The following is a 26,988-nucleotide window of genomic DNA, read 5'->3' on the forward strand; positions in this document are numbered from 1 at the left end:
AACTCCCATACTTTGGCCACCTGATGCCAAGAGCTGACTCATTTGAAAAGACCCTGATGCTGGGAAAGATTGGGGGCAGGAGGAGAAGAGGACGACAGAGGATGAGATGGTTGGATGGCATCACCGACTCGACGGACATGGGTTTGGGTGGACTCCAGGAGTAGGTGATGGACAGGGAGGCCTGGCGTGTTGCAGTTCACGGGGTCACAAAGAGTCAGACACGACTGAGCGATTGAACTGAACTGAACTGAACTGAACTTGCCGGGTAAAGTAATGTTGGTTGTACATTTTTCCCTTTCAGTACTTTAAATGTATCCTGCCATTCCCTTCTGGCCTGCAGAGTTTCTGCTGAAAGATCAGCTGTTAAGCATATGGGGTTTCCCTTGTATGTTACTTGCTGCTTTTCCCTTGCTGCTTTTAATATTCTTTTTTAGTGTTTAGTCTTTGGTAGTTTGATTAGTATGTGTCTTGTCATGTTTCTCCTTGGATTTATCCTGTATGGGACTCTTTGTGCCTCTTGGACTTGATTGACTATTTCCTTTTCCATGTTGGGGACATTTACAACTATAATCTCCTCAAAAATTTTCTCATAACTTTTCTTTTTCTCTTCTTCTTCTGGGACCCCTATAATTTGAATGTTGGTGTGTCTGATATAGTCTCAGAGGTCTCTGAGACTATCTTCAGTTCTTTTCATTCTTTTTACTTTATTCTCCTCTTCAGAAGTTATTTCCACCATTTTATCTTCCAGCTCACTGATTCATTCTTCTGCTTCAGATATTCTGCTATTAATTGCTTCTATGGTATTTTTAATTTCAATAATTGTGTTGTTTGTCTCTGTATGTTTATTCTTTAATTTCTCTGGGTCTTTGTTAATTGATTCTTGCATTTTCTCCATTTGTTTTCAAGGTTTTTGATCATCTTTACTATCATTGTTCTGAATTCTTTTTCAGGTAGTTTTCCTATTTCCTCTTCATTTATTTGTATTTATGTGTTTTTCTACTTTGTTCCTTCATTTGTGCATTATTACTCTGCCTTTTCATTATTTTTTTTTAACTAATTGTGTTTAAGGTCTCCTTTTCCCAGGCTTCAAGGTTGAATTCTTTCTTTCTTTTGGTTTCTGCCCTCCTAAGGTTGGTCCAGTGGTTTGTGTGAGCTTCCTATAGGGTGACATTTGTGCTGAGTTTTTGTTGTTGTTGTTGTTTGTTTGTTTGTTTGTTTTTTCTCTGATGGGCAAGGCTGAGTGAGGTGGTAATCATGTCTGCTCTTGGTTGGGTTTGCATTTTTGTTTTGTTTGTTGTCTAGATGAGATGTCCTGCACAGAGTGTTACTTGTGGTTGGGTGATGCTGGGTCTTGTATTCAAGTGATTTCCTTTGTGTGCGTTCTCATTATTTGATACTCCCTAAGGTTAGTTCTCTGGAGGTCTAGGGTCTTAGAGTCAGTGCTCCAACTCTAAAAGCCCAGGGCTTGATCTCTTCAGAGATTCAGTGATGGCCTGCTTGTAAATCTTTCCTCCAGGATCTTTCTTCTGCAGAGTATTCTGGATTCTGGGTGTTCGAATGACAAATTTATCCATTCCTAGGGGACTCCAACTACCTTCATGTGCTTGTACCATGTTCAGGAAAAGCAGCCCTGCCAAGCAGCTGGGCCTCTCTGCACACCCCCTCTGAGGGCCCAAGCCTGGGCCTTAGGGGGTCAGAACACCTTTCAGTGTGGCAGTTTCTCAGAAAAGGCTCCACCAGCTGGCTGAACTCCCAGACCAGCCAGTGGAGTGGGGCTGCAGCAGGCAACAGTGAATATCTTTTGGAGAGTGAGTAAGAATAATGAACAGGAATTTAAATATATATATATATATATATATATATCTTACATATGGAAACAACCTAAGTGTCTATGCATGAGTGAATCGATAAAGAAAATGTGCTATATGTACAACGGAACATTATTCAACCGTGAAAAAGGAAATCCTGCCATTTGCAACAACAAGAGTGAAACTGGAAGACATTGTGCTCTGGAATATAAACCAGACAGAGAAAGACAAATGCTCTATGGTTTCACTTACATGTGGAATCTGAAGGAAAAAAGTCAAACTCATAGAAACAGTGAGTTGAATGGTATTTGCCAGAGCTGACAGGTGAGGAAAATGGGAAATGTTAGTCAAGCCTGCAAAGTTTAAGTTACAAGATGAATAGAAGTTCTGAGGATCTGATGTACAGCATGTCACTGTCAATATCACATATTGTGTACTTCAAATTTGCTGAGAGTAAGTCTTAGTCATTCTCAGTAGACATGTGTACACAAAGTAACTATGTTAGGTGATGGATTGTTAATTAACTTGATTGTGGTAATTATTCCACAGTGTATACATATATCAAGTTATCACATTGTATACTTTAAATATGTATAATTTATTTGTCAATTATATTTCCATAAAGCTGGAAAAAAGAAGTCTCATTGGTAAGAATAAAGTAATAAATATATTTTCATATATATATATTAAATTCTTATGTTCTTGAAGTTGCCACGTTTTGAATTTTTCATGGTAATTTTGATTTAAATTATTCCCTTTTCATCCATTATCCTAATATGGAACCTATCAAATACATTGAACCTCAGAAACCATGATGTCTTATATATCCCAAGTTCTTCTGTGGGATCTCTCTAAGTCCTGCCATTCTTTCTGGGTATCTTTATTACTGTGTGTCAGTGCTCAGTTGATCAGCTGTGTCCGACTGTTTGTGATCCTAAGGACTGTAGCCCACCAGGTTCTTCTGTCCATGGAATGTTCCAGGCAAGAATACTGGAGGGGGTCGCCATGGCCTCCTCCAAGGGATCTTCCTGACCCAGGGTTTGAACCCCCCATGGCTCTTGTGTCTCCTGCTTTGGCAGGTGGATTCTTTACCACTGCACCACCTAGTCAAGTCTATAAGTCCTCTGAACTTCAGTTTCTGAACCAGTGAAACAGGGATGATAACACTTACCTCAAAATTCTGCTGCAAGCATTAAATTAGGTAAAGTGTGTACAGCACTTGACACAGTGCCCAGCACACAGCTATTGCTGTATAAATGTTATTTCCTCCCCCACATACTCACCAGCTAAATTATTTGCCCAAAACTCATTTGCCAATCAGTGAGCAATTTTATTTCCTCTGGCTGGAACTGTGGAAGTTATGGATACAGAGGATCCTTATGATCTTACTGGAAAGCCTTAAGATAAATAGAGGGCAAGTGAATGCTGAACTGACTGGGATGATGAAGAGTGTCAAATAGGATTTAGAGAGGAGAAATATTAGAGAATCAGTGAAATTTGGCTAGAGTAGGAAAAGGTGTTACAAGAACTCACTGTGAAGCCACAGAAAAGGATACTAGACAAGAATGAGTTTCATTTCAGGTGCCTCTTCTAAGTATTTGGTTGTGATGATGAAACAGAGCAAGACCTCGCAGTCCTTGTCCCCCAAGTCCTTTACCTGCTTTTTGTCTGTGGATATACTTTAGCCAAAGAATATGTTTAATCAGAGAAGTGAGAAAATGCACAAACAAAGGAAAACAGCCAAAGGGACCAAATAATAACAATGTCGTCACTAACCTTTAGTTGATTCTCAAGGGCTACAGATAATATTCTGAGCCATATGCTGTGTGCTGTCTTACAGACGCTGAAAGCCCCACCGGGTGGTAGAAGTTAACTACGCGATGCCCAGAGTGTAGCTCTGACATAAACTGCCTCAGTTCCAAGAACTGGCCTCAAGGAAATGGGAACAAACCAACCCCGGAACCGAAGAGTCACTGTGCTTAAAACAATCAAGATGACATTAGTCGGACAACTGATGACGAATTACAAGATTACTTTCAGAGCTGATTGTACTATTTCTGCCTGTACCTCCCTCCCTCAGCCTCTAAAAGCTCTTGCCCACACCCGCTGATTGTCAGCGGGTGGGGGTGGGGGGCAGTCAAGCTTTGGACAGGCATCTGCACTCCCTCTTTGTTGCCAGCATGCAAAATAAAGCAAACTTTCCTTTCCACCAACCCTGTCCCCTTTTTGGCTTTTGAGTGGCAAGCAGCTAGACCCCACTTTCAGTTACAAGAAGGATCAGCTCAGGTCCTGAGAGCAAGAATGCCCTGCTTGATCACTAATGTCTGCTGTGACAATGCAATGGACGTTCCCAAGACGGACGCAGCCGCCTGCTTACCAAGACCATCCCAGAGCATCATGGGAGGGTGAGGAACGAAAACTATTCTTAGCTGCCCCCTTCAGAGGCTTTCCCTTCTTTTTTTCCTTTTGGTGCCTCAGACTTTGGCTTATCAATCACCTCGCTCTGACCGGGCTGGTTGGGCAGGACCTGCTGCATTCTGGAAACTTGGCAAGATCACCGTCACAGTTCTCACAACGTAAAAAAGGTAAAAGTTCTGCCCTGTTAAGAACGAAGGTTTACCAGTGGCCTCCAGGGAAGCACCTTATAAAATGTCTGACGGTTCCTGTCCTAAATATGCCACATTGTGAAAAATGATGGCAAGAATATTAATCCCAAGTAGGCCTCCCCAGGGTTCCTCACATGGAATAAACTGGGTTACCTGAAGATGGATGGTGGCTCTGTCATCAAATATGGAATATTCTGCCTTTTTTCATCTGTCTTAATGGTCTCTCAAATCGTGATATCTGTTAGGAAGCCTCTGTGGGAAGGATCAGGCCACTTCACACTCGACTAGAAGGGACCTCAAAGATTTATATAGCACTGAGTCACAGCGGTAAGGGAAGGATCTAAATTACTCTCTTAGAAAGTTCTAGAAGATTTTCTATTTTGATGTCTCCTAAAAAGACATCTATGTTCTGTGAGGAAGGCAGAGTTGGCTCTCTGGAATGCTCAGCAGAAAGACCTTGCTTCATGTCTTTGCTAAGGATTGATATTAAGTGACACATGATATTAAGACATACATGTCCTATGTGTAGTACCTATAACACATCAGCTGTGAGGAAAGGACTGGGTTCCCTTGCCCCCTCAAAGGCAGCAATCAGCAAACAATTTATTCAGCAAACTCTTAGGCGTTATCAAGGTGACATACTATATGTCACTGTTCCCAAGGGAAGCTCATAACATGTAATGGTCACTGCCTACTGCACCACCCCACGCCCCCTCCAGGAACGTTGAATTGCCATGGGAACAGACAGAAAAGAATGTCTGATGTGCTGCTGGGAGGTATGCTCAAGGATGTGAAAATACAGACTTATGAGGAGGATGTCGGGGTGCGTCTGCATTCCAGACAGACGACCAGGCCATGCAGAGGCCTGGATGCATGACGGGGCCCAGCTTGTTTGGCAAGTCCAGAGCAAAGGGCGTAGCGAGGAAGTTGTGAGAGACGGGAGGGACAGACTTCCCACAGAAAGTGGGAAACTTAGAAGCCAGTCGACTTCATCACAGTGGTAGATAGCTCTTTTCTCCTATCCCTTTGGCCTGTCTCCACTCCTTATATCAGCAGAACCTTCAACACTACTCTGAAGCTGCCCAGCAACCCTTGCTTATCTTTTAGTAATGGCAACCCCATTCCCCCTGGAGGATCATCCGTTTCCCAGTTTCATACCATGTGGTTTGGATGCAACTGGGCCTCTCTCCTGACCACGGGGGAAGCTTTGTGAGCCAGGACTAGCCAATCAAAGCATGACATCTTCTGGCTGCTGTAATAGGTTAAGGAATATGACTCAAGCTAGATCCTTAAGACCTAGTGCTAGGAATTCTGCTGCATTTTTGGAAAGGGAAACACTCCACTGTTAGGCTTGGGCTTCCCAAGTGACACTAGTGGTAAAGCACCTCCCTCCCAACCCAGGAGACATAAGAGACAGATTCGATACCTGGGTTGGGAAGATCCCCTGGAGGAGGTCATGGCAACCCACTCCAGTATTCTTGCCTGGAGAATCCCATGGACAGGGGAGCCTGGCGGGCTACAGTCCATAGGGTCACAAAGAGTCAGACATGACTGAAATGACTTAGCAGGTACGCATTGTCACCTTATTCTCATTCCCTTGGATTATGTGAACTTTTAGTGATTTTTACCACCACTTAGAGAAATGACCCTAGAATGAAACCATTATTGCGAATAGCAAAGCTAAGAGGTGGTGAAAGACGCATCACATATATTTTCTGAGCACCTGGATCTATTACTAGCTATACTTGAAGTCAACTCAGCTCTTTGTTTTTTACAGTGACATGAAACAATAAGCCCTTTTTACAATTAGATATGTTGCTTGCAAGCAAAGTGGCTTCAGAGGCCCTAGCCTCTGTCACTTCAGTGACTCACACTGCCTTGGGATATTTATTAACTGGATTTGACTCAAGGACCTGAGTCTTGGAAATCCTTTAATTCTCCAAGGAGGACAATTACTCAAATAGGAAATGTTGGATGGCCATTGATCCAAACACTCTTAGCTGCTTTGACTCCCTACCCAACATGGGCTTCTTAAGAAATGAATGTGCTTCCATTCATACACAGAGTTGGAAGGAGGACTGTCCTACTCTGAGGTTAGGAAGTCTAGCCTTCAATGATGAAGTCCCTCTTGAAGATTCATACAAGGCACAGTAACTCTAGGGGTCTTGCCACTTCCACAGTGCTTATTCTCCTCTTGGTCCAAGCAGTTGATATTTAATTTACATATTCTATTTCTTGGCCTTGACATAAAATAGGACTTCCTAAAATAGGAGTTTCTGTTGGAATTTTGCACCCATTGGCCAACAGTAATTATCACTCAAATCTGCTCAACCATTTTAGGTAAAGAGAGTAAAAGGATTTGGAATGAAATAGACCTCAGTTCTTTTTGTCTTTTCATACTGTTCATGGGGTTCTCAAGGCAAGAATACTGAAGTGGTATGTCATTTCCTTCTCCAGTGGACCACGTTATACAAAAAGACCTTCATGACCAGGATATCCACAGTGCTGTGACCACTCACCTAGAGCCAGACATTCTGGAATTTGAAGTCAAGTGGGCCTTAGGAAGCATCACTTTGAACAAAGCTAGTGGAGGCGATGAAATTCCAGCTGAGCTATTTCAAATCCTAAAAGATGATGCTGTGAAAATGCTGCACTCAATATGCCAGCAGATCTGGAAAACTCAGCAGTGGCCACAGGACTGGAAAAGGTCAGTTTTCATTTCAGTCCCAAAGAAGGACAATGCCAAAAGATGTTCAAACTACTGCAGAATTGCACTCATCTCACACACTAGCAAAGTAATGTTCAAAATTCTCCAAGCCAAGCTTCAACAGTATGTGAAATGTGAACTTCCAGATGTTCAGCTGGATTTAGAAAAGGCAGAGGAACCAGAGATCAAGTTGCCAACATCTGTTGGATCATCAAAAAAGCAAGAGAATACCAGCAAAGCATCTACTTCTGCTTTATTGACTATGCCAAAGCCTTTGACTGTGTAGATCACTACAAACTGTTGAAAATTCTTCAAGAGATGGGAATACCAGATCACCTTACCTGCCTCCTGAGGAATCTGTATGCAGGTCAAGAAGCAACAGTTAGAACCAGACATGGAACAATAGACTGGTTCCAAATTGGAGAACGTCAATTTGGAGTACTAAAAAGGAGTACGTCAAGGCTGTATATTGTCACCCTGCTTATTTAACTTATATGGAGAGTACATCATGAGAAATGCTGGGCTGGATGAAGAACAAACTGGAATCAAGATTGCTGGGAGAAATATCAATAACCTGATACACAGATGACACCACCCTTATGGCAGAAAGTGAAGAAAAACCAAAAAGCCTCTTGATGAAAGGGAAAGAGGAGAGTCAAAAAGCTGGCTTAAAGCTCAACATTCAGAAAACAAAGATCATGGCATCTGGTCCCATCACTTCATTACAAATAGATGGGGAAACAATAGAAACAGTGACAGACTTTATTTTTGGGGGCTCAAAATGACTGCAGATGGTGACTGCAGCCATGAAATTAAAAGACACTTTCTCCTTGGAAGAAAAGCTATGACCAACCTGGATAGTATATTAAAAAGCAGAGACAGTACTTTGCCAACAAAGGTCTGTCTAGTCAAACTTTGGTTTTTCCAGTGATCATGTATGGATGTGAGAGTTGGCCTATAAAGAAAGCTGAGCAGTGAAGAATTGATGCTTTTGAACTGTGATGTTGGAGAAAACTCTTGAGAGTCCCTTGGACTGCAAGGAGATCAAACCAGTCAGTTCTAAAAGAAATCAGTCCTGAATATTCATTGAAAGGACTGATGCTAAAGCTGAAACTCCAAAACTTTGGCCACCTGATACTAAGAATTAACTCATCGGAAAAGACCCTGATGCTGGGAAAGATTGACGGCAGGAGGAGAAGGGGACGACAGAGGATGAGATGGTTGGATGGCATGACTAGCTCGATGGACGTGAGTTTGAGCAAGTTCCGGATGTTGTTGATGGACAGGGAAGCCTAGCGTGCTGCAGTCCATGGAGTTGCACAGAGTCGGACATGACTGAGCAACTGAACTGACTGAGACCTCAATTCCAGTCTGGTTTCAGCAAATTTTCACTATTTGACTTTGGACAATTACTACTTAGCTTTTATGAGCTTCAGTTTCTTTGTCTATAAAATGGGGTTAATAATTAACACTTAACTCAGGAATTGTTTGAACTCAATAAAATTTAAACCACATAGCAAACTTGTCATTCAAGTTCACCATATTCTAACTTCCACTTACTTCTCCAATCTTTTCTCCAGTCTCCCTTCTCCACCCCCATACGAACTCAGTTGCAGTTGCACAGACTCAGTGACCACACCTGAATGTGTTTTGCACATCCATCCTTGTGGCTTTGGCCCTACAGTTCCTCTCATCTGGAATATTCCATTGTCCATCTTTAAGACTCAGCTCACATCTCGCCTCTCCTATGAATCCTTCTTTCACAATCCTTACTTTGATCTCCTGGAGAATTTCTGCTTGAATATGCTTACCATCTTTTATTGGATTTTTGCTTTCTCTCATATCTTGTGTCCACAACTATATCACATTTAAACCTCGTCGCCCCCTCATCTGTCCAGTACCATACTGGAGTATATGATACCATCATTGAGTATATGGCACTCAATGAATATTTGCTGAATACTTTATCTTCTTTCTGCTTCCCTCATAGCTCAGTTGGTAAAGAATCTGCCTGCAGTGCAGGAGACCTGGTTTCGATCCCTGGGTCAGGAAGATCCCCTGGAGAAGAAAATGGTAACCACTCCATTGTCCTTGCCTGGAAAATCCCATGGACAGAGGAGACTGGTGGGCTACAGTCTACAGGGTCTCAAAAAGTTGGGCATGACTGAGCAACTAACACTTCATCTTCTTGCTAATCACTTATTATCAGGTAACACTGAAATCCTACTAGCAAATTCTAAAAGAGGACCTACCTCTCTAGCTTTCTAACTCCCACAAAAGTCTGTACAGCTGGAGTTCAGGCCTGTCTTCTGCTTTTAAATTTGCAGTTGGAAACATATGGTGATTTGGAAGCCAGCCATTTTTTTCTTCTTTCTTTTTTTCCCCCCTCTCTCTAAAGAAACCTTTAAAACCTCACTAAATATGTCAAGAAACAGCAATGAAAATGTCAAAAAATTGTAATACTGCTTATTGCAAAACACACACACACACCCTTGCTGGTCTGTTTACAAAGTTCCAAGTTGAAAAAAACAAGTGCTAATTTTAGATTTTGGTTTTTTCCTTTAAGTCATAATAAGAAAAAACACAAACATCAACTGAAACCCCAGTGAACAAAACTTCTTAGTCATACCCACCAGGCACTTTCAAAAATCAATTTTCAAGAGAAAAGATTCTAATTCTTAGTTCATTGGATCATGAATCCTGCCACCCTGATGAACAGAAGGAATTGAAAGCACCACTAATGGAATCTTGTGGTCGAGCTTTGGATGGGAAAGTGAACAATGGGAGCTATGTCTTGCACGTTGTTTTCCTCACCTCACGGAAACCCGACAGTGCTTGACTCCATAGATCATAACCCCAAAGGGAATGAACCACTTCATTTCTCATTGACAGCAATGCCAATCTTTTGACATCTCAAAAATCATCAAAGCAATCAGTACTGAATCGTGTATTGAAATTTTGACTGCACTTGGGAAATCACCACCCAGCACAAATGAGTCGTTCTTAACAAAGTCTGACTTTCTAAATATTTTGGTAATAATAGCTCAGCTCAGTATTCACTGCAGTGATGGGAGACAGAATGGAGGAAAGAAGGTGAGTGTTTCTCAATTGTCTTGCTTTCTCCAGGAAACTGACTCCTGGGAGCTGGGGTCCCCAAAGCAGTGATGTCTCCCCCAGAATATCTCAGGAGACTGACATCTGCAGGCCATTTTTTTATGTCTCCTCTGTTCCCTGATTCATTATCAGTATCAGTAAATGTTTTGAAGCCAAGGCAAACAGAATCTTCAAAAAGATGTGTGTCATGTGATCACTATCCTTTATGTCTTTATTGAAGCAACTGTTTTTTTTTAAACTGTAATCACTGGGACTTTAGTGATAGACCTCTATCTCTAGCCAAACCATTATTCAAGAACCAGTCAAATTTCAGATTCTTTTTGAGATCTTCCTTGACTATCTCAGTCCTCCAGGAGTCTTCTCTCCTCTCAGCCCTTAGAAAACCTGACCATCCCTCCTTTGGTATTCACTATGAGCTTCATTATTTTTCATGTGGGTGAGACTTCTTTTCCCAAACAAACTGGTCATGTCTTGTCTTATTTTAGTATGGTGTTTAAGGAAACCATCATGCCCTAGACATGACATTGAGCTAGTTACATAAACTTCTGTGCCTCAGTTTCTTCACCTGTAAGATGAGGGTAATAATAGTATCTACTTTATAAAAATATAATGAATATTAAAGGACTGAATGGCTGTGAAGTGCTTGAAACAGGCCTGGGAAATAGTAAACACTAATGTTTATATGAACTTCCTCAGTACTTCTTACAGCAGTCTATACCATAATTGATTAGTTCATCTCAAATGTCTATTGTGTGATCCTTGGGTTGGGAAGATCCCCTGGAGAAGGGAAAGGCTACCCACTCCAGTATTCTGGCTTGGAGAATTCCATGGACTGTATAGACCATGGGGTCACAAAGAGTAGGACAGGACTGAGCGACTTTCACTTTCACTTTTCACTGTGTACCTACTACATTTTAGAGACTGTTTTAGGAGCTGGCAATGCAAGGATGAAGACGACTGACAAATTCATGGCATTTACTATCTTGACAAAGAAACATGATAAACAAGCAAATATTATAATGTAATGAAATAAAATATAACATAATTGAATGTGATTTGGGGTAATGATGCTGGTTTTGGAGAGGAATAATCAGGATAGAAGACAAAGTGTGGTGGGAGATTGGTGTGGGGTGTGGATAGAGGTTTATTTTAAATGATTGATTGGAGAAGGAAATGGCAACCCACTCTAGTATTCTTGCCTGGAAAATTCCATGGATGGAGGAGCCTGGTGGGCTCCACTCCATAGGATCGCAAAGAGTCAGACACGACTTCACTTTCACTTTAAACGATTGATAAGCACTCAGTCATCAGATCTGGAGAAAGAATTTTACTGATCATCCATTGGAAAGGTTGATGCTGTACATGGCAAACTGATTTCTGAAAGTCAAATGAAAAAGAAGACTGTAAAGAATAAAGCAAAGTGGTAAAAACTGGCCAAATCTGTGCTGGGTAGCACATCTCTTGACTTTACCTGCCTCTTTCTTTAATTCTATTTTCTCAAGTAGGTTCACTTGTCATAGCTTCCCTGAAATGTACAATGAAATTTAATCAGTGATTCAATATCCAGAACTTTCCTTGCATTCCCCCACCACAATGTACCAGGCCTATGGAAGGGGATTTTAGAGGAGAATGGATACATATATATGTATGGCTGTCTACCTGAAACTATTACAGCATTGTTAATAGGCTATGTTCCAATATAAAATAAAAAGTTTTTTAAAAGCAAATAAAAAATTTTTTAAAGTTGCCTAAAAATAAACTGAAATTCAAAAAATTTTAAAAAAAGTACCAGTCCTAAAGCTCCTTCTCCAAGGCTTCCTGCTCTCTGTTTTTCAACATTGGAGCAGATTATCTCCTAAAATAGTCCAGAAATGTTTTCTAGTGGTGCTTATGTATAAATCATGATAGGAATTTTATGGTAGCAGAACTAGGGGAAGACATCCTAGGGGCAGGTAAGACATTGCTCTGCCTACAAATATGTCATGATATAGACTGCAGCCTTACCCTGGAAAGTGTATTTTTGTGCTTAATTATGATTCTGGGTACAAATCTTGGCTCTGCCAATTCTTGCTCTGTGATCATCAAAAATTAACTTTTCCCTCAGATTTCTCAGGCAGAACCCACCTGCCAATGCAGGAGACGTAAGAGATGCAGGTTTGATCCTTGGGTTGGGAAGATCCCTGGAGGAGGGCATGACAACCCACTCTAGTATTCTTGCCTGGAGAGTCCCATGGACAGAGGAGCCTGGTGGACTACAGTCCATAGGGTCACAAAGAGTCGGACACAACCGAAGTGACTTAGCACACTGCACACACAGTCAGCTTTGCTATCTGTAAAATGGAGACACTAACAATACTACCATCTTGGGTTTTTAATGAGGCTTAAATGAGTGAGTAACCTTCCCTGGTTGTTCAGTGGTAAAGAATCTGCCTGCCAATGTAGGAGACATGAGTTTGATCCTTGTGTCAGGAAGATCCCCTGCAGAAAGGAATGGCAACCCACTCTGGTATTCTTGCCTGGGAAATCCCATGGACAGAGAAGTCTGGAAGGCTACAGTCTGTGGGATCAGAAAGAGTTGGACATGATTTAGTGACTAAACAGTAACAAGATGAGTTAATACAGGTACTATGTTGCGTACAGTATTTGGTATATTTCAAAGATATAATCCCATCTTCCAAAAATCTGTTTATGCAAATACAAAGTCTTTGACCTAAAGAAGGGTTAATTTACACAGCTGGTCTTCAGAACGGAGCTTTTGATAGCAAATATGAATATGGTTTCTTTCCTGACCGTGGGAAGCAGAGCTTCTTTAGGTTGGGCACCTTGTAATTGTGGTAGATGTGTGTAAGTTGATTCACAACCATAACATGTTGTGTTTTGTTTGGTGGTTTTAAAATAGTCCAAAGAAAAGAGTCTGACCCATCAGAGGAGATAGGTTATCAATTAGAGGATACTTTCTTTAACTGAGAGAAGTTCAAGGGAGGGGCTTATGAGAAAGACAATGCTAAGGAATGCTCCTTGCCTCCCATAAAGGTATAGTTTAGCATTATATGAGAGAGTTGACAGCCAGGGTTCAAGACAGCTCTGGAGAGAAATTAAGAAAAGATTGTGCTTTGGGTAACATGATATGGATGGGAGTAAGAACCTTTCTTTCTCTGAAGGGTGTCTGGGAATTGACTGAAGCCCCCAGGACTGGAACTGGGAGAAGGCTTGTTACTTTTCAGATGAACGGGAGCCCTTCTTGCCCTTCTCTATGTGAAAGGAGACCAGAGTTTGCAGGAGTTGAGTGAGGACCTAGGCCTGCCACTCGTCCTGAGATGGTTGTATTTCCTTTAACAGAGCCACCTCTCAACTCGGTCTGCAGGCGCTGCTCACAGAGAGGAGATTGCAACATGAACAATGGAATTCTGGGAGCGTAATCCAATTGTGTTTTGTGAGAATGGAGTTCCCTGAAGTTGTGCAAGACAATAGGCTGTCTTTAAGTTCTTTCTCAAATTACATTGCTCGTATTGCTCCTAAGAATCAGTCAGTGCAAGTACTGTTTCATTAGTTAAATGGTGTTTGCCATGAAATGAGTTAGTGATTCTCAAAGTGTGATGTCTGGGCCACCTGCATCAGAAATCATCTGGAGTATTTTTTAAAATGCAGATTCCTGGGTCCCACTTGGCTCTTATGACTCCGTGGGAAGGAAGACCAACAATATATTTTTCGTAAGCACACCAGCTTATTCTAGGATGCATTATAGTTTGAGGTCCAAAGAGACAGACAGTTGTTAACATCAGGGACGTTGGAGTGAATTAAAAACAAAATGAAACAGAAAATATGAGTAAGACAGTTTGGCACAATTACCCTCCTTTTTGGAACTTTAAAAGTTCACTCATCGTAGACTTTTTTCTTAGGTCAATTCCTACCACTAGTTTTTGGTCACTATAGATTTAGGAAAGTATTTCTTTCAAATGCACCCTTCTACGACAAAGCTGGTATGGATGGAAGAGAGTCATTAAAAGAGGAGGCTCCATTGCAAAGGCAGGAGTTTAGATGGACAAGAGCTTAGCCACAGTCTGACACAGAGCAGAGCAGAAAGATTTTCCATTTCTTAAGTAGGAAATAAACAAACCAAAAAGAACAAGACTCTTTTTTAAAAGCAGCTGCTGAATGTCATGCTTAAGAACGTCCCACATTGCCCTCTCTGTGATATTGGTTCAAGGCAGAGAGAATAAGTTCCTTACATTCCTTCTCTGTTTGGTGAAGAAGGGTCAACTTTAGTTCTTCTTGGACTCTGGGTCTGTGGTGATGCTGTGATGCATCACCTAGATTCCCCTTTGGGGATGACTGACTTACTCTCCCAGCGGATGGGGAGTTTGGCTAGTGGAGAGCCCCAACATCTCTGATTCCCTTATGGGGATTCCCTCTGCTAAAGAGAGCTGCCTGGCTGAAAACTGTGCCCTTTTCCAGAGTGTCTCACATCCCATGATGGATCCCAGTGGAAATATTAAAGCTCAGCCTCCCTGCTCCAACTTGGGACAAAATAAAGGTAATTCCAGCTTCAGAACTCCCCATAGGGTTGACTGAGACCTCCAAGGAGACTGAGTCACAGCTCAACTTCTCTCTTGTTCACTGCTTCCTTCTCTTCCTTTCTACAGGTGTTGATTCCAATAGTACTCCGTAACTAACCTCCTGCATGCTAAGCTCCATCTCAGAATGTGCTTCCTGGGGAATCTATCCAAGGCTTCTCTTCTGTGTGGTCAGAGAAGGATTAGGTCAAAAGCAAAGGGGTGAAGGCTTCCCTGGTGGCTCAGTGGTAAAGAATCTGCCTGCCAATGCAGGAGACTTGGGTTCGATCCCTGATCTGGGGAGATCCCACATGCCACGGAGCCTGTGTGCCACAAGTATTGACCCTGTGCTCTAGAGCTCGGGAGCTGCAACAACTGAGTCTACAGGCTGCAGCTACTGAAATCTGAATGCCTAGAGCCCATACTCCACAACAAGAGACGCCACTGCAATGAGAGGCCTGTGTACCACAACTGGAGAATCACCCCTGCTTGCCACAACTAGAGAAAAGACCTCACAGCAACAAAGACCCAGCATAGCCAAAAATAAATAAGATAAATAAAATTATTTTTTTAAAAAAGAGTAAATAGGTAAAAGGAACTCATTTATATTATTTTCTTCCCATAGCAGTCTCTGATCCTGGAAGTACATAGCATTCAAAGTTCTTTGGTCAATGGAAGGTTCTATCCTATGAGGGAAGGTTGATTAAAATTTCATTCTTAACTGCAAATTATCTGAATGATATCTTTAATCACAAAAAATCTTACCCTAAAAGACTTGCCTTATGAATTTCACCCAATCACCAAGCATATTCCCCAGAAAAATTTAGGTATTTATTAGAGCTACTAAGTTAAAGGTGGCAGGGTTCCTTTTTACCAGGAAGAAAACATAGTTTCCATTGGTTGATCGTTCAGTTGATTGATCCATACCTTCAAAAGATGTGTTTTAGATGCCTACTATGTGACAGGCACTGATGTAAGCTTTGGAAACCAAAAGTGTTGTTGTCTCGGAGTCTGTTTTCTAGGTGGGAAGAGTCAGAAAATAAATACACATGCAGATAAATAAGATGATTTGAATTAGCAATAAATGCTATGAAGATAATAAAACAGGATAATATAATAGCAAACTATTCTGAGCAAGGGTCAGCTATAGGGAGAGGTACTTTAGACATATTCATCAATAAAGTCTAGGATGGGGAGGCAATATTTGAGTAAAGTCCTAAGTGGGAAGATTTGGGCAGAAACAAGTGCAAAGGTGCTCAGGTGAGACTAAACTTAAAGAAAAAATATGCCTAGAATAGGGCAAAAAATGGGGACTAAGATGAGGTCAGTGAAGAGGGCAAAGTCATGGTGAGAATGCTGGATTTATTTGAAGGTCAGTATGAGACCGATAAAATCTTAAGCAGAAGAGTAGTGATCTGATTTACGTTTCAAAATCAGATAACCAGCTTCTGTGAGGAAGATGTATGATAAGGGAGCAAGAAAGAATCAGAGCCACTAATGAAGAGCGAGTTCCAGGAGCCTGGTGTGAAATGATGGCTTGCACCAAGGTAAGATCTGCAAACGTAAAGACAAGTGGGTGGTTTCAGGATAGTTTCAGAACTACAGCAGACAGGCCAGTGGTTTGGAAATAGTGTGTGAGGGAGAAAAAGTTAAAAAGAATCATGACTGTTAGCTTTTCAGCCCGAGTGACTGGGTGGGTTCTGGTGCCATTTTATGAAATGTAAAGACTGCATTTGAATTCTCCTCTGAATGATTAATGTGTTTCGCCTTGAGCAGGCAGTGTCTTTTTCTGCCAGAAGTACAGACAGAGACAATGCTGGATGTTTCATCCTTCTAACAGCCTCACCTGCTGCCCCAGGGGCATTGTATATACACCACAGAGAGCCAATCTGCACACTTGCCAGAATCTCTCCCAAAATTTGTTATGCTTCAGTGTTCCAGGATACTTTATTATAAATGAATAGCTAAAGGCATAGTATAATTAGGGACAAGGGTAGTGGGGCATACAGAGTTGGCACCACTTTGAGCGTAGCATCACTGTACAGGTGCCAGGTCCTTGTAACACTGACTTTACTGCCCAACTGCCAAGAGGTAACCCCTCTCACCACTCATCCTGATGGGCAGCGGTAGGCAGGCCAAACAAGCAGGATAGTTTCAAGATCCCAAACTGAGTGATATGTACACCAATCATGGACCCAACTTTTAGCAGATCGATAAAAGAATAGATAATTAATTGGTCTAGTCAGATTCAAATGTTTCTTCTAAAGACAGTGGTGAAAAATAGTATTTTAATTAAAATTTCATTAGATTGATTGACTAGTAGAGATTTCAGTGTCCCCAGTGTTTATTTAACATTAAGGCATTTTATCTCATGGAATTTACTACCTTAACTGTGGGAAGTTTTTAGGTTTTGTAGCTGCTTTTTGTTGTTCTTGTTCATAGATGTACTTTTCCTCTAGGCTAGAGTTACTGGGAGTCTCTTTTCTCTTTTCCTCTTATCCTTCACATTTTGTGCAGCACTGGGTTTGATTAAGTTTTCTCTCTTTCCATTGGGGTTCAAGCCTGTATATAAGACTTGGGGATATACTAATTTCATTGTGTTTTTTCTTTATACCTTGATACCCTTGTTTCATGCTACCCCCTGCTTTTTTAAACCATTTTTCTCTTCATTTTACCTTTACATGTAAATATTTGGGAACGGCTTGAACATAGCAGAGTTTACATCATGCATACAGTTATATATTCATATATGCATTCATATCACTGCTCTCAAGAATTCATTTTCTTTTCGAACCCTACAGAACAGGTCATTGGGCAGGGGGTCTTTCTAATGGAAAGCCACAATTCTCAAGCTGGGCTGTGCAGCAGTATTTAGTGAAAACATGTGAATTCTTATGAGGACAAATCAGATTTTCTGGCATGTCAATTTTCATTGCTGATTTTGAGGATATCAATTCATATTTTAAAAGAAATAATATATTAAAATGAAAGGTTTTCAAGAATTTTGAAAGTTCAATATAAGCCCTATTAGGGTTTGTGGGGGAAAAAATATTGCTTCATTCCTCACTCCTTAAAGTTTCCTCTTACTTAGATTCTTTTATTCACAATAAAATGGAAATTTCATGATCTCAAGAGACAGAGAAAAACTCTGCCCTTTACCAAAAGTAGAATTTCTTTGGAAATGAAAGTGGTCTGGATTGCTGAACTGGCATAGTTCCTTTGGTCCTTGGAGGTGTTCAAAAAGGCTTGTCACAACCTGTGCGCCAGCACCATGGGTGTAACTGAACAATGATTTTAAAGAGCAAAGAGGTTCCGACCCCTGTTTAAACTTTCTTTGAGGTAGGAGAGTTCATCTTAAATGACATCCAATCATAACTTACCATAACTCTAAAAGAAGCACACATCAGAAAATAAAAATGATTCCTAAATAAAAAAGATTTTCCCAAATACACATTTTTGAAAATCATTTATTCCCTTTATGTAGCTATGCTTTAAGAGAGAGATTGTCTTAGCTTGGGTTCCTCCAAAAGTCATCCCTGATGCAAGTATTTAGATGCCGGTAGTTTATTTGAAAGGAGATCTTGGGAAACACGTAAGAGAGTTGGGGAGTTAGGCAATGAAGATAGAAAAGCCAAAAACGGGTGTGCTAATGAGTAAGTTTCCACTAGTTCAGCTGGGGCTAACCCACTAGGGTTCTCTAAAGGACTGTGTGTTAATTTGATTCTGCAAGAAGCAGATTTCAAGATGGAAACCAGATGTACCAGAAGGAGAAAATGCAGTACCAGCGGGATAGGATTTTGAGAGTACTTGATCACGAGGGCTGGAATGAGAGATTGGAAAAATAAGAATTCATTGATCTGGGGACACTTTTGGAACCTGGGATTTAACATCTTCAAGAACCTCAGGGAGTGGGACAACCTTGCTGCTAGGTTGGCTCTCAGAAGCTTAGAGAAAAATAATGAGTGACATGTTGAGTGAAGTACCAGTGTCTGTTTTAACCTGGTCAAGGGTAGAGGAAGAAACAAAGGCATGGGTATATTTCATGAAGTGAGAAAACCCACCAGAGGATTATGCGTCACCGGAGTGACCAGAGGACACAACTTTTATCAAGGCCATCAGGCATGTCCAGGTGAAGGGTTGACAGACCCACTGAGAAGGGGTGGCTGTCCTCTGGGGGCCAGGGCTGATGGTAGAGAGACAATCACAGAGCTTTAACAGCCAAGGGAACTACGTGGTCTCCAAATAATAAGGGCCAGGTGGCAGCACTTTATTAACAGAAGCTAGGAGGACACTATGATGAACACTTGAGACCCAAGGAGTTGTGGAGATAGTTAAAAGAGCATGGAATTCCTACGGGCAAAATAGGTGGGCACTCTACAAAGATGTTGGTAAATGTATAACCAAAAACAAAAGGAAAGAAGGAAGGAAGAAAGGAAAGAAGGGAGGGAAGATGAGAGAGGGAAAGAGAGGATGAATGAATGAGTGAATAAAGGAATGAATGAATGAATGGGGCAGCAGAAGACTTACTGAGGGTGTTCACCCCAATAAAAAGTCATGACCCCAGAGTTGAACCAATTTTCATTTAGAAGCTCATTAGTTGAAGAGGAGACCAGGTCCCTTGGAAGGAATGCCCTGTGATATCATGGCAAATATAAATTTTAATGATTCTCCAAATCTTACCCCTTAGTGACTGATGGCTATTTGTTCAGGTGACTGTACACTGGAGAAATGGAAGTACCTAGACATTCTGAGGACTATTGGACACAGAGCCTGAGCTGGTATCTATAGCTGGTGACCCAAAATAAGTCATGGCCCCTCTGTTAGAGTGGGGACTTTTGAGAGCCAGGTAATAAGAAGTCCTGGTTAAAATCTGACCTCCAGTGGACTCACTGGAATCAGGAACCCACCTAGGGGTTGTTTACTCTGTCCTGGAATGTATAATGGAAACTGATATACTTAGAAGTTGGAATAATCTCTACATTGGTCTTTGGCTTATAGCAGGGGTCCCTAACCCTCAGGCCATGGACCAGTATTGGTCCATGTTAGAAATGGGGCTGCACAGAAAGAAGTGAGAAGTGGGGTGAGCTAGTAAAGCTTCATCTGCTGCTCCCCATTGCTTCCCATCACTTGCATTACCTCCTGAACCATCCCCACCCCCCAATTGTCTTCCATGAAACTGGTCCGTGGTGCCAAAAAGGTTGGGGACGACTGGCTTGTAGGATAAGAGCTACAAACTCTATCCACTATGGTGGATAAAGCAAACAGATACCTCTGAAACTGCCCTTGACCCTGGCAGAGACAGTGAGTCAAAAGCAATAACACATCCCTGGTTGCATGGTAGAGATGAAAGTGAAAGTTTGCCACTCAGTCATGTCCAACTCTTTGCAACCCCCTGGACTATAGCCCTCCAGGCTCTTCTGTCCATAGAATTCTCCAGGTAAGAAAACTGGAGTGGGTAGCCTTTTCCTTCTCCAGGGGATCTTCCCAACCCAGGGATCAAACCTGAGTCTTCTGCATTGCAGGCAGATTCTTTACCATCTGAGCCACCAAGGAAGCTCATGGTAGAGATAATGCTACCATTAAATAAAGACCTAGAAGATCCAAGATAAAAGAAGACAGTAATCATATCTCTGTTTCATACACCAGTCTGGCTCCTGCAGGAATCAGATGGATCCTGAAGAATGAATGACTTCACTGGCATAGCCAATTCACTGAAGCCATAACCAAGTATCATAGAAGCCCCAACTGCAGCTGCTATGCCAGACACATTTCCGAGTTAGAGCAGTTTAATAAGCCTTCAAATCCATGGTATGTAAGATTGATTTGACAGATGTGTTATTTTCCATTACAATTAGAAAAGAAGAATAGAAAGACTTCACATTCATGTAGGACAGAAAACAATATTCATAAACTCTGTTGGATCATCTGGCTGAAGGGGGAAGATTTTGCCTCTGGGTTGTGTTAACTCTCCTATCCTCTGTCATGATATATTCATAAGAAATCAGGATGACCTGAACATCCATCCTACAGATTGTCATGGATATAATAAATGGATGACCTCATGCTGTTCAGATGGGATGAGCAAAAGTTGACTAATTTGCTTGGAAGACACATAAGCTGCAGAGGATTGGAGATAAGCCTTATGAAGAGTCAGGAACACTGTCACCAGTTAAGTTTTTAGTGATCTAGGGATAAGGAGTATAACCTCCAAAGTAAGAGGAAAATAAATGCGTCTTCTCTCCTTTACCACCACACAGACACAGACACAGACACAGACACACACACACACACACACACACACACACACACAAAAGCAGCACAATATCTTTTAGACTTCTTTGGAATAAGAAGACATAACATTCCATATCTGGGATACTGTTCTAGCCCATTTGCTGAGACAGCCAGCTTTAGTGGGGCCCGCAGCAGGAAGGGACTCTGCGGCCAGGTCTAACAGCAATGCAAGCAGTCCAGCCACTTTTGCCTTGTGATAGAGAAGACTCTATGGTGGGAAAAGACCTCATACAGAGTCTATGGCAGCCTCAGGGCAAGAGTCACAAGTCAGGTCCCTGGGATTCTGGAGGCAGGCCATGCCATCTGCAGCAGAGAATTATATGCCTTTTGAGAAACAGCCTCTGGAAGAGTGCCCTGATAAAGAAAGAACACTTGGCTATGAGGTGCCAAGTGGCCATGCCCCTGTAACTGTCCATTATAAATTGAGTCCTGTTGAACCTGCCCAGTCACAAAGGCAGATGGGCACAACAGTAGCTCCTTGGAAGATGAGAGGAGTACATTCAGGTTGAGCCCAAGCAGGATCTGTGGACTATCTACATTAGTAGATAGTCCAGACTCCCACGTTACTCACCTCAATTGCACCAACTCACTCCCATGGTCATACTGGGGCAGGATATCCCACAGAAGCAGTTGATGCAGTAGGAAAGATCTCAAGCTTAGTTTACAGAAGGGTCAGCGTGGTACATGGGTGCAAGCTAAAAATGCATGGCAGCTCCATTATAGACATTCTAGGGACCTTGTAAGACAGGGAAGAGGGGACTAATCTTCCCAGTGGGTGGAGATATGAGCAATGTATCTGGTCTTCCACTTTATGTGAAAAGAGAAGTAACCCAAAGGGAGACCATGTGCAGATTTTCAGACAGTGGTCAATGACTTGGCTGTTTGGTCAGGGGCTTGGAATAAAAAGAATTAGAAGACTGGAGACAAGGAAGTTTGGTCATATGCAATGGGCATGAAACAGATTTTTTTTCACCATCATCCATCATTGAAGACACACTGAACAACTGAGTAGACAAAAGGAGCAACCAGGTAGACTTAGCTAGTTGATCTTAGCCAGCCTTGGTTAGCAGTGACTCCAGATTGGCACTTAGGACCCATGAGTGGTGTGGTTCGTAACACGGACAAAGCTACATATGGGCTCAACCATGTGGGTGCCAACTTTCCAAGACTACTAGTTCCTATTACCTCTTGATTACCAACCTGCCAGCAAAAGTAAACAGCTCCGAATTCTTGGTATGGCCCTATTCTTGAGGAAACCACCTTCGTGTGAAAGTGACAACACGGCACGCTTTCATTCTGAAATGGATAGATACATTTTCTGGGCATGGGTTTGCCATTCCAGCCCGCTAAATCTCAGCTAGCACCATTAACCAGGGCTTATGGAATGCTTATGATTTGGCAACCCACTCCAGTATTCTTGCCTGTAAAATTCCATGGACAGAGGGCCTGCTGGGTCCATGGGGTCACAAAGAGTCAGACACAGTGGAGTGACTGAGCACACAGAATGCTTTATCCGCAGGCGTGGACACCCACACAGCAGAGTGTCCGTCCAGGGTCCTCTGTCATAGCAAAGGAGACTCAAAGGCAGAGATTGAGGGCTATGCTATCATGATAGCCAGAAGGACATGATTCAGAACTAACCCACTGTGGGAAGAAAAAGTTGGGGCATTTTCCACCAATCACAGTCCTTCACTGGCTCAGGGTTGCTCCTGGCCCATCAGCTCACCCTGCCCTGTTTTCAGACTGAGCACACATTCATAGCTTTTTGAATGCTCTCAACAAAGAGACACACAGCAAGTTATCTGTATGCCTGAAAGCCTGTGACTTCTAAGGAAGGTCGGGGGATATGAGCAGGGCATCACAAGATGGAACACATTTTCTATATGTTCATAAAATCTTGAAGTAATTTATTATGTTCTGGGGTGGCAAATTCAGTCATATTCCAAGTTGGATGTGCAGGGAAAATCTATCCATTTTTGGCTGCATACTTTTTAACTGCCTCTTTGTGAGACAACCAACTGTGTAATATTATTTTCTATAAAAAGAACAGAAAAATAACTCAGCCTCCCCTGTGGCAGGGTTTGCATAGAAGGGCTTGGGAGAGGAGTAACATGAAGTTGGGAGGATCCAAGGTCATTCTGTCGTGAAACATGTCCTTTGGTAAGGAAGTATATGGATAGGAGACATGCAAGGAGGAGACTGTAACTCATAAAATTTATCCTACCCAGTGCAAAATAAAAGTATCCCCAACTCAGCTTCTCCTAGACTGGATCTCAGAAGTGCCTACAGCCACTCTGACAACCCAACTGAAGGCAGCATCTGATGGAGGGAAATCATAATGGAAAGGGAAAGACAGGACTCTTATTCTTTTGGAGCTATGAGTCTTACTTCCTAAAATTTTACAAGACAAATGACCATGGATCCATTTCTAGGATTCCTCCTTGGGCCTTGGAGGGGGCCTGTGCAGTAAGGTAAGTAAAGTACCCTTGGCTTTTAGCTTCCTCATCTTCCTCTAAACCCAACTGCTTTCTGGAAGTATATTTGATATATCCAATCTGCTTAGTTTCTTAATTCCTATTTCAGGAGCCACTTTGAGTGTTAGCACTTTGTAAGTCTTTCCAGATCCTCAAAGCTGGGGTAGATTCCCTGCTAGAGAAGACTGGGCAGCAGTCTGTCCTTTATGACAATATACTGAACTTGCCTGTTCAATTTTGTGTCTTCATCTGCATCTCTCACGCTCAGGAACCATGATTTCACCCAAATTTTACTTCCTCCTCATTTCCCCAGAGGCCACAAATCTTTGAGGTCAGGACCCATGTTTTATTCATCATGTAGCAAACAGCCTAGCATATAGGAGATGATAAAAAATATTTGATGCATTAACAAATAAATGGAACCATAGCAAAAGGGACAGGCATCTATTTCAATGACTTCCTAAGGAAGAACTCATTCCTTGACAACAGGAAAAGTCCTTCTAGAATACACAAGGCCCTTCTATATGATCTTCCTTTTCCAGAGCTCCTCCTGTTACTGTCTCTGACAAGTATTCGTCTAGAGCTGCCCACATGGAAAACTCATGATTGTCCCCAAAGAAGAATCTTTTAAATCTTAAAAAAAAATGAACCACACAGCCTCTTCTTGTCAACCATCATGAATTATGTGGAGAAACAAATTCACCTCTGCTTGTCATCATGTATCATGTTTTTGAAGACTCAAAGTGTACTCAGAGAGATAGGAGAGCATACAAATGGTGTCTCTCTCTGGAATCAGTTGTTGTTCAGTCGCTCAGTCATGTCCGACTCTTTGCAACCCCATGGACTGCAGCACGCCAGTCTTCCTTGTCCTACACTATTTCCCAGAGTTTGCCCAAACTCATGTTCATTCAGTTGATGATGCCATCCAACCATCTCATCGTCTGTCACCCCCTTCTCCTCCCATCTTCAATCTTTCCCAGCATCAGGGTCTTTTCCAATGAGTCAGCTCTTTGCATCAGGTGGCCAAAGTATTGGAGCTTCAGCTTCAGCATCAGTCCTTCCAATGAATATTCAGGACTGATTTCCTTTAGGATGGACTGGTTGGATCTCCTTGCAGTCCAAGGGACTCTCAACAGTCTTCTCCAGCACCACAGTTGAGAGTTGAACCATAAAGAAGGCTGAACACTGAAGAATTGATGCTTGTGAACTGTGGCGCTGAAATCAGAGATTTGGATTAAGAACATGGCTTCACTGTTTACTCTCTGGCAACGGGGACTGAGAAGCTCTGGAGGAGTAAACCAAACTCAGCTCTTCTTACTAATGTTACTTTCCACTACCTGTCTGGCCATGCAAAGCTGATTATCTTTTATGCTGACCAATCCTTGTGGACATTACATTCACAAATGTCTCCAGACTATCTTTGAAATTTTCCTTTTGTTCTTAATATATTTCCATGGTCAACAACAGCTTATGGGAGAAAGTCTATGAGCAACCTTTACTTTCAGTGACAAATATTGACATTTTGTAAACAAAGCACAAAAGGGGGAAACGTTGGTGTAGGAAAATATTCAAAGTCAGTGGACCTGAATTTGGATCTTGATTGTGTCACCTTAAGCACGTTTCTGAGCCCTAATTTCCCCATCTATATACTTTTGATAATAAAAATAACTCATTATAAAGTTGAGAAAATTGTCAAATAATGAAAGTGAAAGCTGATGTGTAAAATATAAAGTGCAGAAAAGAAAAACATGTTAACCCTGATTTCTGATGTAATATTTTGTGTTGTATATTATGTGCCCAGAAAAGCTATGTAAAGGTTTATTTGAAAGTTTTCATTATTTAGAACATGTAATCATTTTGTGAGATAAAAGGGGATGTCTGATGGGTCTTGAACTGATTAAGGTCAAGATATACTCAGACAGAGTGTCTCCAATTAATTAAAAATAAGGTCTTTGAATGATGAAAATGATTGAGTTAAATATGAAAAACAAGATGCCCTTAAAGAACAAATGAGTATACAATTTTAGAAGAAGTCTATAAGAAAAAAAATGAGAAAAAAGAAAGATCTGTTTAACTTTATCAGAAATGTGTACAAAGTGAATAGATTAAATAAATGAATGTTACATGTTTCTTCTTGGCCATCAACATGGTATTTGTTGTTAATGAAATAGCACAGTAAACTTAATGTGGTTTATTTGCCTGAAAAGGAACAGCTTATCTTTTGTTTGGAACACAGAAGCAAGCTGAATCCTGACCTGTGTTATTTCAATGTCTGCTTGGTTTGTACTTGAGGTTTCTGGAGCAAAAACTTAGTTACTAAATACCTGGCAGAACTGTACTGCAGGGGCTGCTGAGGAAAATGGTGGAGTAAAACCTCCTGTCTGGTATCTCAGAAGACTAACTCAGGATTACCTTTGCTCTCAAAAAATATAATTCACTTCAGGAAACATTTCTTAAAACTTACTACATGTCAGGTACTGTTCTGAGATCTGAGAGTACAAAGATGACTAAAGCATATACTCCTAAATTTATTGTTAGTTTTCTTCTTGCAATTTTCTGTTATCCCTCTGGCCCATCCTTCTTTTAGTCAGTTTCCCAGTCTGTATTTTTACCTTATGGAAGGAAGACCAGAGCTAAGAAAACAGAGCAGAGGAAGTTAGACTTTGAATTTTAGAAAATGAGGTCTCAGGGGAATGGAAGGACTTGGGATAAACATCAGAAGAGCATAAAGTGGAGGAAACTCCATTCAAGTTCACCTTTCTCATCGGTTCCTCTTTCCATCAATGTCCTGTGAAGGCTATAATAACATTCAGAGCACAGATCGACTGATTAGTACTAACTTTATCCTGAGACTCTGCTCTGTCCCTATTGACCGACTCATGTGGAGACCTTAACATCTCAGAACACAAATATACTTCTGAGTTGGAATCCAGGACTCTTGACATCTAGGGGAATGGTGGTGAGATGGGAAACGTGGACGAGATGCTAACTGTCCCCTCAGTACCTATTGCCTCTTGCTTTCTTTTGAGGATGGACATCCACACCAACTGCCCTCCATTTAATCTAGGACACATGACTGCCCAGCTCGAGAGCCAGAGCCTCTATTTTATAGACGCCTTATATCTGGATAAATCCATGTGTTTAGGATGTGAGCAGTCAAACCAGACTTTGATATGGAATTGTAACGTTGGATACACTCTCAACAAAACTTGCCCTTTCCACAGGCTATAAAATGTTAACTTGGCAAGACTCAGATCCAACCCTGTGGCTAGAACAACTGAGGATAGCATAGCAACAAGAAAGAGGAAACCTGGGTCCTTGAAGCATCTCCTCCAATTGCACTTCTCAGTGTTGGACTATTACTTTCTCATTTATTTAGGCCACAATGACTTATGGCCTTTTTTTTTTTTTTAACATATAAAAATCTAGTCTTTA

General features: G+C 41.6%; 1 long non-coding RNA gene across 1 annotated transcript; it reads left to right on the forward strand.

The window, feature by feature from the left end:
* Positions 1-216: 216 nt before the first annotated feature.
* On the forward strand, positions 217-8,635 carry LOC145527429 (uncharacterized). Its single transcript, XR_014069747.1, has 3 exons — positions 217-265; positions 3,649-4,393; positions 6,872-8,635. It is a non-coding gene; the product is annotated as an uncharacterized LOC145527429 (long non-coding RNA).
* The last annotated feature ends 18,353 nt before the right edge of the window (positions 8,636-26,988 follow it).

Source organism: Giraffa tippelskirchi, chromosome 11 (assembly GCF_054371585.1).
Source record: "Giraffa tippelskirchi isolate mGirTip1 chromosome 11, T2T-mGirTip1v1.2.pri, whole genome shotgun sequence".
NCBI lineage: Eukaryota > Metazoa > Chordata > Mammalia > Artiodactyla > Giraffidae > Giraffa > Giraffa tippelskirchi.